At 45.0% G+C, this 10,715-nt stretch overlaps 2 protein-coding genes across 2 annotated transcripts in view; both read left to right on the top strand.

The window, feature by feature from the left end:
* The first annotated feature begins 549 nt into the window (after nt 1-549).
* Nucleotides 550-10,715, top strand: part of lsm5 (LSM5 homolog, U6 small nuclear RNA and mRNA degradation associated) — a 160,048-nt gene continuing 149,882 nt past the window's right edge. Inside the window, exon 1 of the mRNA XM_055230220.1 lies at nt 550-558. The gene's annotated coding sequence lies outside the window, so the exon portion shown is untranslated. The remainder of the gene's footprint in view (nt 559-10,715) is intronic.
* The window catches only part of LOC117388166 (cadherin-20-like), a 44,686-nt gene continuing 40,516 nt past the window's right edge, over nt 6,546-10,715 (top strand). The window contains exon 1 of the mRNA XM_033985640.2: nt 6,546-6,583. The gene's annotated coding sequence lies outside the window, so the exon portion shown is untranslated. The remainder of the gene's footprint in view (nt 6,584-10,715) is intronic.

Genomic DNA, 10,715 nt, shown 5'->3' with positions numbered 1-10,715 from the left:
GCCAACAAAAGGATCAAAAATCAGATACTAATCCCAACAATCCCATTGACAGAAATGAACCTTTCCTAAAGATAAGATAAGATCTGCCTTTATTAGTCCCACTGTGGGGAAATTCCAGTATTGCACCGCACAGTTAAAGAACAGAAGGAAAATGGTACACGCAATAAAACAAGATAATAGATAAATAGCTTAAAATAATTTAAAAAATAGACTTAAAAATAAACTAAATAGACTCTAATATAACATCTTCGTAAAGTGACTTAAGTATTGTGTGGTTGAATGACACATGTTCAGTGTTAACAGTGTTCATTGTACAGTCTGGCAGCAGCAGGAAAGAAAGACTTGAAATCTCTCCTTCACACAGCAAGGGTGAATCAGTCTGTCACTGAAGCTGCTCTCCAGGGCAGACAGAGCGTCCTGCAGGGGGTGAGACTCATGGCCCAGCATAGAAATGACCTTAGCCAGGACCCTCCTGTCCCCCACCTCCTGCACTGAGTCTAGAGGACAGCTCAGGACGGAACAGGACTTCTTGATGACCTTGTCCAGCTTCTTCCTCTCCCTCTCTGTGATGCTGCTGCTCCAGCAGACCACACTGTACAGGATGGCTGATGCCACCACAGAGTCATAGAAGGTCTTCAGGAGTGGCCCTCTCACTCCAAAAGACCTGAGTCTCCTCAGGAGATAGAGCCTGCTCTGGCCCTTCCTGTACAGTGCATCTGTGTTGTGAGTCCAGTCCAGTTTGTTGTTCAGATGAACACCCAGGTACTTGTATGAGTCCACTCTCTCAATGTCCCTTCCCTGGATGTTCACTGAGGGGGCAGTAGAGTGGCGTCTGCGGAAGTCCACCACCATCTCCTTGGTCTTTTCTGCATTGATGATGAGGTGGTTCTGCTGACACCAGTCCACAAAGTCCTGTGTTAGTTCTCTGTACTCCACATCATCATCATCCTTGATGAGGCCAATGATGGCAGAGTCATCAACTTCTGCAGGACGCAGCTGTCCGTGTTGTGTCTGAAGTCTGCAGTGTAAAGGGTGAAAAGAAATGGTGTGAGGACAGTGCCCTGGGGCACCCCCACACTACAGGTCATGAGATCAGACACGCAGTTCTTGGCTCTCACAAATTGGGGCCGGTTTGTGAGATAGTTCAGGATCCAGTCTGCCAGGTCACAGTCCACCCCGGCGGTCTCCAGCTTGTCCCTCAGGAGCAGTGGCTGGATGGTGTTGAAAGCACTGGAGAAGTCAAAGAAGAGAATCCTCACAGTGCTGCTGGGGTTCTCCAGGTGAGACAGTGAGCGGTGCAGCAGGTAGATGATGGCATCCTCCACTCCAATGCCAGGCCGCTACGCAAACTGCAGCGGGTCCATCGCTGAGCTCACGGTGGAGCGGAGGTGGCCAAGGACCAGTCTGTCCAGTGTCTTCATCAGGTGAGATGTTAGAGCCACCGGCCTGAAGCTGCTGAGCTCCTTGGCCTGTGGCGTCTTGGGCACTGGTACCACGCAGGAGGTCTTCCAGAGTTGTGGTACCACCCTCAGCTTTAGGGTCATGTTGGAGACATGCTCCATAACTCTGCACAGCTCATCTGCACAGGACTTAAGGAGCCTGGAGCTGATGCCGTCTGGTCCTGCTGCCTTCCTGGGTCTGATCTTCTTGAGCTCCAGTCTCACCTGGGCTGTAGAAAATGACAGTGGCAGGCTGGGGGGATGGGTGAGTCCAAGTTCAGATGTGCGTGATTGACAGGGGGATTAGCCAATCAGGGACACGCATTTTCAGTCATGGACCCAGAAGTGACATCACACTTCAATGTCCTATTCAGTGACAAGGTTTGAACAAACCCAGTGTAAAACATGAGTATAAAAGACGAGACTGACAGGTGTAACTCCTCTCTCCCTGTCTCTCTCCTTTTCCCCTACTCTCTTCCCCCCCTCTCTCTTCTCTCTTCTTCTGTCTCCTTCTCTCTCCTTCTTTTCTCCCTGTCTCCCTTTTCACTCCTTGTCCTCTGCTCTCTTTCTCCCCCTCTCTCTTTTCTCCCTCCTTTTCTTCTCTCCTGCTCTCCTTCTGTCCTTCTCTACCTCTATCTGCTTTCTTTATCTCCCTCTTTTCTTTTCTCTCCTGTCCCTGTCCTGTTTCTCTCCGTTGAATGTGACATATAATAACTGTATTAAAGTCAGCCTCTCCCTTCTGTCTTTCCCTCTTTTTCCCTCTCCTTCCTTCACCCCCTCTCTCTCCCTCCCTCCTTCCTCCCCCTCTCTTTCTCTCTGTCATCACTTGTTCACCTCGACATAAGTCCATTATTTTTTGGTAACAGGATCCAGGCAGTAGAACTTCAATAACACGGCCAAGACAACGACTCTCTCTCTTCTTTCTCCCTCTGTTCTCCCTCTCTCTCTCCCACTTCTCCCTCTTCCCTCTCTCCCTCCCTCCCTCTCTCTTCTGTCTGGACGTACTTGTCATCTTCAGCTTTGTATAAGATTATTCTTCTCTGGTAACAAGATACAGACTCTATGGTGTGGGCGAGACAGCAACTCTCCCTCTCCTCCCCCTCTCCTTCTCTCTTCTCTGTCTCTCCATCCCTCTCTTCTGTCATCACTTATACACCTCTAGATTAGACCCTTATCCTCCGGTAACAAGATCTATGACAAGACATCAGCTGTCTGTTCCCTCTCTCTCTTTCGCTGCCCCCTCTCCATCTCAGTCCCCTGTCTCTCTCCCTATCACGTTCTCTCCCCCTCTCCTCTGTTCCCTCTTTCTCCACTCTCTTTCTCCCTCTGCCTGCCCTCCCTCTCCCTCTCTCTTCCTCGTTCCTCTCTCTTCCTCCTTCCATCCTTACCTCTGCACCCCCGTATGATCTCTCTCACACTGCTCTGTTTACCTCAACTTCTCTATCTCTTCCTCCCATGCTCCCTCTTTCTGCCCCCCCTCACTTTCACTCTCTCTACAGACATGCACTCTCCCTCTCTCCCTTACACCTTGCCGCTCTTTCTTTCCCTCTCTTCCCCTCTTTCTTACTACTCCCTACTCTCTCCACCCACTCTCTCCTCTCTCCCTCACCTCTTTCCTCTTCATCTCACCCCACCTCCCCTGTTCTTCTCTCCTTGCTCTCTCTCTCCCTCCCCCTCTCTCCTTTCTCTCTCCCCTTCTCTCTCCTTTCTCCCTCCTCCTCTCTCTCTCTTCTCTCTCTCTCTCTCCTTGCTCCCTCCCCTCTGTCCCGCTCTCTCTCTTCTCTTTCTCCTCTCCCTCCCCCCTCTCTCTTCTCTCCCTCTCACTCCGCAGACCTTTCTGTCTCCCTGGGTAACAGACAGTGACTTCTAACATGTCTGACACATTCGCTGGTGACAGGGCCTTTGTACAATAGACCCATCTGAATGAGCCGCAAAGGAAGGGAAACAAGACCTGTGCTAGGAGTTAGGACATAGGAGCTAGGCTGTAGGAGCTAGGACACATGAAATAGGACAGAGGAGCTGGGACGCAAAAGCTAGAACAGAGGAGCTAGGACACACACATGAGCTAGGACAGAGAAGCTGGCACAGAGGAGCTGGGACACAAGAGTTAGGACAGAGGAGCTAGGACATAAAAGCTTGGACACAAGAGCTAGGACATAACAGCTGGGACACAAGAGCTAGAACAGAGGAGCTCGGGCAGAGAAGCTGGGACACAAGAGCTAGGATAGAGGAGCTAGGACACAAGAGCTGGGACACAGGAGCTAGGGCAGAAGAGCTGGGAAACAGGAGCTAGGATACAGGAGCTAGGACAGAAGAGCTGGAACACATGAGCTAGGACAGAGGAGCTGGAACACATGAGCTAGGACAGAGGAGCTAGGACACAGGAGCTAGGACAGAGGAGCTAGGACACAGGAGCTAGGACAGAGGAGCTAGGACACAGGAGCTAGGACACAGGAGCTAGGACAGAGGAGCTAGGACACAGGAGCTAGGACAGAGGAGCTAGGATACAGGAGCTAAGGCAGATGAGCTGGGACACAAGAGCTAGGACAGAGGAGCTAGAACATACTGACATGCGAGCTAGGACACAGAAGCCAGGACGTAGAAACTAGGACAAAGGAGCTGCGACAGGGGAGCTAGGACATAGGAGATAGGACTTAGGAGGTAGGACACACAAGCTAGGACAGGGGAGTTAAGATATAGGAGCTAGAACACAGGAACTAGAACATAGGAGCTAGGACACAGGAGTTAGGACATGGGAACAAGGACATTAGAGCTGGGGTGTAGGAGCTAGGACATATGAGCTAGGGCACATAAGCCAGGACGTAGAAGCTAGGACAAAGGACCTACAACAGAGGAGCTAGGACATAGGAGCTAGGACACACAAGCTAGGACACACAAGCTAGAATGTAAAAGCTAGGACACAAGAGCTAGACTATAGGATCTAGGACACAGGAACTAGGACATGGGAACTAGGACATTCGAGCTATGGTGTAAGAGCTAGGATGCAGGAGCTAGGACACAGGAGCTAGAATAGGAGCTAGGACACCAGAGCTAGGATGTAGTAGCTAGAACATAGTAGTGTTGTCACAGTTCAAAAATTTTGAACTAAATTTCGTTAGATTCGATTCTCGATATTCATTCTGATTCCGCGATGATAATAAAAACATTCTTTCTTTAGACAATGAATGAGATTTTCCACGTTAAATTGTAGTACTTTGTGTTCTGTTCCCATGTGTCTTACTGGTCCATGGGTGTGTACTAGTCTGTGTGTTTTATACTTGTGAAAGATAGAACTCTAGATCATTATAAACATACTCAGGAAAGGTTCATTTCTGTACTGAGAATGGGACGCACAGAGGAGATGCACAGAGGAGACACACAGAGGAGACACACAGAGGAGTGTCAAATATACTAAGAAATATCTTTTCGTACCTTACAAGTTTTTCCAGACGCTCTCTGTACATGGACTGTTTGTGGTGGGTCAAACGTTCTCTCTGCACATAGTCCGTTGGGCGGGTCAGACGTTCTCTCTGCACATAGACCGTTGGGCGGGTCAGACGTGTTCTCGTGCTCGTTGCAGGGGCAGAGTTGGGTGATAGTCACAATTATTTGAATCATTATTAAATAAAATTGTACTTTTTTGTCTTTTTTTATTTTGGACCCAGTACTTTTAGCCGCACTTACCTGCGTCACAGTCTAACAGTACTTCTACTTGTGCAAAACGATTTTGATGTAACAGTCTCACAAACAGAAACTTCTAGAAATGTGATCTGGACCCTGTACAATGTGACGGGTGAATGTGACGGGTGAATGTGACAGGTGACTGTAGATGGAGGTGTTTCATTACACACACAGTGATCCTCAAACTGCTCAGACTAAGGACCATCTAAGCACCTATAGATTTAAAGGTCCTATATTACACAAAATGAGTGTAAGTGCGTGTAAAGCTCACAGGCCATGCTCTAATGCCTCAAAAACAGACCTGGAGTTGTGTTTTGTTTCATTCACACATGTTTGACCAATCCTGCATTATTAGTCTGTCTACATCTCCAAAGCTCATAATGCTCTGTTCCACCTTGTGATGTCATCAAGTGGTAGTTTTCAAGTTAACAGCTCCTTTTACCTTTAGTTCAGTAGTAGCTTGGCAAGTCCAGAGGCTGAAATGATCCAAATGATTCTAGTGAAGGTGTATGGAGTTTAGAAACACAGTGGAGAATGAAGATTACTCAAACATGCACGAATTAACAGTTAAACAGCAGACTCCATCACAGAATTGTACTAGAGGTTCAGTCCCTGGAGGAAAACATCTGAACTGAAGAGCCGGTCGTGTACCACAGTTTGAGACGCACTCGTGTAACAGAGTCTATTGTCTGAAGTCTGCCCCTGTCAGCCACAAAATGAACCCATCTGCTCTATACCTTTTATCTTATCTTTTATCGCACAATTCACCAAGGAAAAAAAATTACTAAAATGTAACAATTTAGGAATAATTTTGTCCAGATTTGAGTCAGATTGCAGAGCTAATATTTAATGTCAGAGTGACTTTTTTGAGGGAAATTGCCAGCCCAGAGCAGTGAATACGAATCTGTCAGAATTTCAAATGTTTTGTGATAATAATCATAATTTAAGTTCAATTTTGCACCAAAAAAGTGAAATGCATTTTCACACAACACTCATTTTGTGTCGAAATGACAAATGAAAAATGTGCAAATTTCAGACGGAGGCTGAAAAATACATTTATATTTCTTTAAAGAGGAGATATTCTGCAAAATCTACTTTTTTCCCATGTTATAATGTTGCAGTAGTTTTAGTGGGATGCAGCTGATTGTGACAGCGCTATGAAGGGGGGAGGGACTTAGCATAGAGAGCAAAGGGAGAGGACTTCATACATTATTTTGGGTGAATATACCATTTTTACCCCCTCTTTAATATATACTTTTTGTTATAATAACATTTGCATACAATTTTGAGTTTTGAAGTGACTTATATACAGAAAATCTTGGAATACTTTTGACAATTTTTTTCTCTCTTTTCTTTCAGGTAATTTTTCACAAAGAAATTTTGGAAGTTTTATTTTACTCAAACAGACTGAGCTGGAGCGACAATTTGAATGAAAACCACAACTCCCGCCTCACATCACATCGGTGAGTAGAACAGGGCTGTCAAAAGTATTGAAAATCAGATATTAATCAATACTAAAACAATATCAAAACTAGATACTCATTTGAGCAGGTATCGATACTAAAAAGTCCCATTGACAGAAATGTGAAATGTGTCTCTGTGTGATTCACAAGTATAAGACACATAGACTAGTGTACACACATGGACCACTATGAACCTACTGCACACTGAGGATTACACACATATAATACACATGGAATAGAACACAAAGTACTACATTTAATGTGGAAAATCACAGTATATTGTCTAAATAAAAAGTGTTTTTATTATCCTCGTGGCATCGGTATCAGTATTGAGTCTATTCTTTAGTATTGAGTTTGAGATGTTAATATCGTGACACTAGAGCAGAACAGTCCAACTCTCACTTCGGTAAATAAATGGAAAGTCTGTCTGTAATTCCTCAGTCGTCCAGGTCATTTTTTCAGTTCAGAACTGAAGAAGCGGCTTGAATGAGCAGCCAAACGTCTTCACTCCTACAACAGTTTGTCCAGTTGACAGATTTAAACTTAATCTTTTGCTAAATGAAAAGTCCACACAGTAGTAATAGTTGTAGTAGTCATTTTAAAGCAACACTGTGTAACTTTTTGGAGGTGGCTTGTCACCTGCATGTCTCCATGGAAATAGAAAGTTGAAACCATACTTTGGAACATTCTCCATGGAGACAGATAAGCTTTAAGCCATACTGTGGAATATTACAGACAAAGGATTAATATTTTCATGGAAACAAGCTCCTGCAGCCAAAAGCACCCCCACAGAAAAATGAAACTGATACTTTAGGATACTTAATAATACTTTTATGATGGATCAGTGTGATGTTGTTTAAAAAATTGATTTATTGAAAATGCCTTTGTAAAATGTTGAGTTTGTTGAATAGTCGGAGTAAGTAGAGAGAAGTGGGCGGAGATAGGGGGTAGGGGAAAATAGACATTTTCTGATCACTCAAGCCTCAAATGCAGGACACACTACTCAAACATGTTTCAATCAAATGATGACTGAGAACATGTCAAAAATATTCTAAAACTTGTCGTCCTCAAATGCCAGTGATCGCTTCTGTCTCTAGTTCTGGTTCTGTCTCTGGTTCTGTCTCTGGTTCTGGTTCTGGCTCTGTCTCTGGTTCTGTCTCTGGTTCTGGCTCTAGTTCTGTCTCTAGTTCTGTCTCTGGTTCTGGCTCTGTCTCTGGTTCTGTCTCTGGTTCTTGTTCTGGCTCTGGTTCTGGTTCTTGCTTCAGCTCCGGCTCTAGCTCCGGTTCTGGCTCCGGCTCTGGATCTAGCTCCGGCTCCAGTTCTGGTTCTGGGTTTAAAGTATGAGGTTAAATCCACAGTGTCCATGCAGCCTGTTCTATCTTTGTCCTTGTCAAAGTCTTAAAGTTTGGTACGGCGGCTGCAGAGGGACATTTGAGCCGTGTAAGCAGATTTAAAACAACTGACTTTGCTTTTTTATAACTTACTGCAGAAAAGAGAAGATATAAGACCCACCTCCATCCATCCATCCCTCCATCTATTCATCCATCCCTCCATCCACCCATCCGTCCGTGTCTGAAGTGTGGACAGTGTGATGGAGACTGCTGTGGGACATACGTTATCATCACATGAGTTTATTTAGGATTTGGACATATACTGAGAATGAGACACACCTGTTTGTGTCTCTGCAGGTTCAGGCTCTGGACACAGGCTCAGGTGTGGCTGTATTAACTTTTTTTAAACAGTAAGAGGCAAGTTACACACAGCTCCTTTAAATATTTAGATTTTGGGAGGTGAAATTTAAATATATGGATGATTATTTTAAGGTATTTTTCAAGGTAGAAAAACATCTCCCATGGTCAAAACTCAAACGCCGTATTGAAATGAAGCTGGTCCTGCTGGTTTTGTGAGTGTAGTGGAGGGCGTCACAGGTGCAGTATGGTGCACTGACACTAGGGGGAGCCCAGCAGCTGCAGAGGAGCTACAGGTAGTTCATGCAGTCAGAATGTAAGCGAAAGGAGGAGGGGGTAAGATTTATTTCTTCGCAAAAACTAAATGGCATAGTGGAGGGCTACACTCTAGTCGTGTGTGAGTTTGGGATGTCAGTGGCACAGTGGCTCTGGTCTGTTACACCAACATAGAAAGAAAGAGTTTAAACAGTCTCTCCCACCTCCTAGCTCTCTCTTCTCCTATCTCTTCTTTCTCCTCTCTGCCTCTCCCTCCCCTTCTCTCTTCTCTCTCTTCCTCCCTCCTTTTCTCTCTCCTCTTTCTCTCCTCTCCCCGTCTCCATCTTTCTCTCCTGTCTTCTCTCTCATCTTCCCTCCTTTTCTCTCTCCTCTCGCTCCACTCTGTCCCACTTTCTCTTTCTGTCCTCTCCCTCTTTCTCCCTCCTCCTCTCCCTTTGTCTTTTTCTTCTCTTTCTCACCCTACCTGCTTATTCTCCCTCTTCCTCCTCTTTCTCTTCTCTCTCCCTCTCTCTCTCTCTCAGAGAAAGAGGAGAACCTCTTTCTCTCCCTCCTGATCTCGTTCTCTCTCTTCCTCCTCTCCCTATCTCTCTTTCTTCTCTTTCTCTCCCTCCCCCCTCATTCCCCGTCTTCCTTTTCTTCCTCCTCTTCCTTCTCTTCCTCCTCTCCTCTCTCTTCTGCAGGAGCTGAGTTCATGTTTGTTTATGTTTTAGAAAAGTGAAACATGTCAGAGACGAGGCCCAGTCCTGATAACAGACATTTACCCCACCTCCCTCCTTCCCATTTTCCCTCTCTTTTCTCTTTCTCTCTATCCCTCTTTTCTCCTCCTCCATTCTTCTCTCCCTCCCTCCCTCCCTCTCTGATCTCTCTCCCTCTTTCCTTTCTTCTCCTCCCTGCTATCTCTCCCTCCATCGTTCTCTTCCCCCTCTTCTTCTGTGAGGTCCACGGTCACTTAAAGACCTTGTGTATCTTCACTTCAAACTATAAATCCGATGTTATGTCTAGACAGTTACTTGTATCCAGAAATACTTTTTACTCTTACTTGAGTACTTTGTCCTTCTACTTGGTTAACATTATTTTGAAGTAAAAGTACTCTTCCTGTAGTACATGCCTGTGTCTCCTCTCCCCTGCTCTGCTTGTGAATACTTTTAAAACAGAAGTATAATCGTGTATATACAGGCCTGTACATGTCCCTGTTGTGTACATTACAGAGAGTTTAGTGTTTATGTGTCTGCTCTGTGTCCAGCCTCACACTCACTCACTGACACATGTTTAAGGGACAACAAGAAGTCCACAAGTCTGCTCCTAACTCTGCTACTAAGTCTACTATCAAGTCTGCTCTTAAGTCTGCACCTAAGTCTGCTCTCAAGTATGCTCCCAAGTTTACTCCTAAATTTACTCTTAAGTCTGCTCCTAAGTCTGCTTCTACATCTGCTACTAAGTTTGCTCTCAAGTCTGCTTCTAAGTGCTCTTAAGTCTGCTCTTAGGTCTGCTCTTAAGTATACTCTTAAATATACTCTTAAATATACTCTTAAGTATACTCTTAAATATACTCTTATGTATACTCTTAAGTATACTCTTATGTATACTCTTAAGTCTGCTCTTAGGTATACTCTTAAGTATACTCTTAAGTCTGCTCTTAGGTATACTCTCAAGTATACTCTTAAGTCTGCTCTTAGGTATACTCTTAAGTATACTCTTAAGTCTGCTCTTAGGTATACTCTTAAGTATACTCTTAAGTCTGCTTGTAATGAGGACTGTAATATGCAGTAGCTTGAACCCTGGCTAGCAATCACTGCAGGGTGTCGGGTCAGGACAGCGATTAGGTATGTTCAGGTGAGGCTTAAGAATGAGGGAGTCCACAGGCAGGTACAGATAGAACGTTCCTTTTAATGTCCTTACTTGGGGTGTGGGCGTATATGGGTGAGAAAGAGTGTGTGTGTGTGTGTGTGTGTGTGTGTGTGTGTGTGTGTGTGTGTGTGTGTGTGTGTGTGTGTGTGTGTGTGTGTGGTTATCTACAAGAGAAGGAATAAACAAATACAAACAATATGTTAATCACAATCAAAATGGTGATTACACAAGTGACCGCGTGGTTATTTACATAATGTGAACACAAAGAAGTCAACAAAATGACCGATAGGAGGCCAGTCTAGTCACGAGGCTAGCGTATG

This window comes from Periophthalmus magnuspinnatus, chromosome 20 (genome assembly GCF_009829125.3).
Source record: "Periophthalmus magnuspinnatus isolate fPerMag1 chromosome 20, fPerMag1.2.pri, whole genome shotgun sequence".
Taxonomy (NCBI): domain Eukaryota; kingdom Metazoa; phylum Chordata; class Actinopteri; order Gobiiformes; family Gobiidae; genus Periophthalmus; species Periophthalmus magnuspinnatus.
Note: the sequence above shows the minus strand (reverse complement) of the source record. Positions and strands in the feature narration are given on the sequence as shown.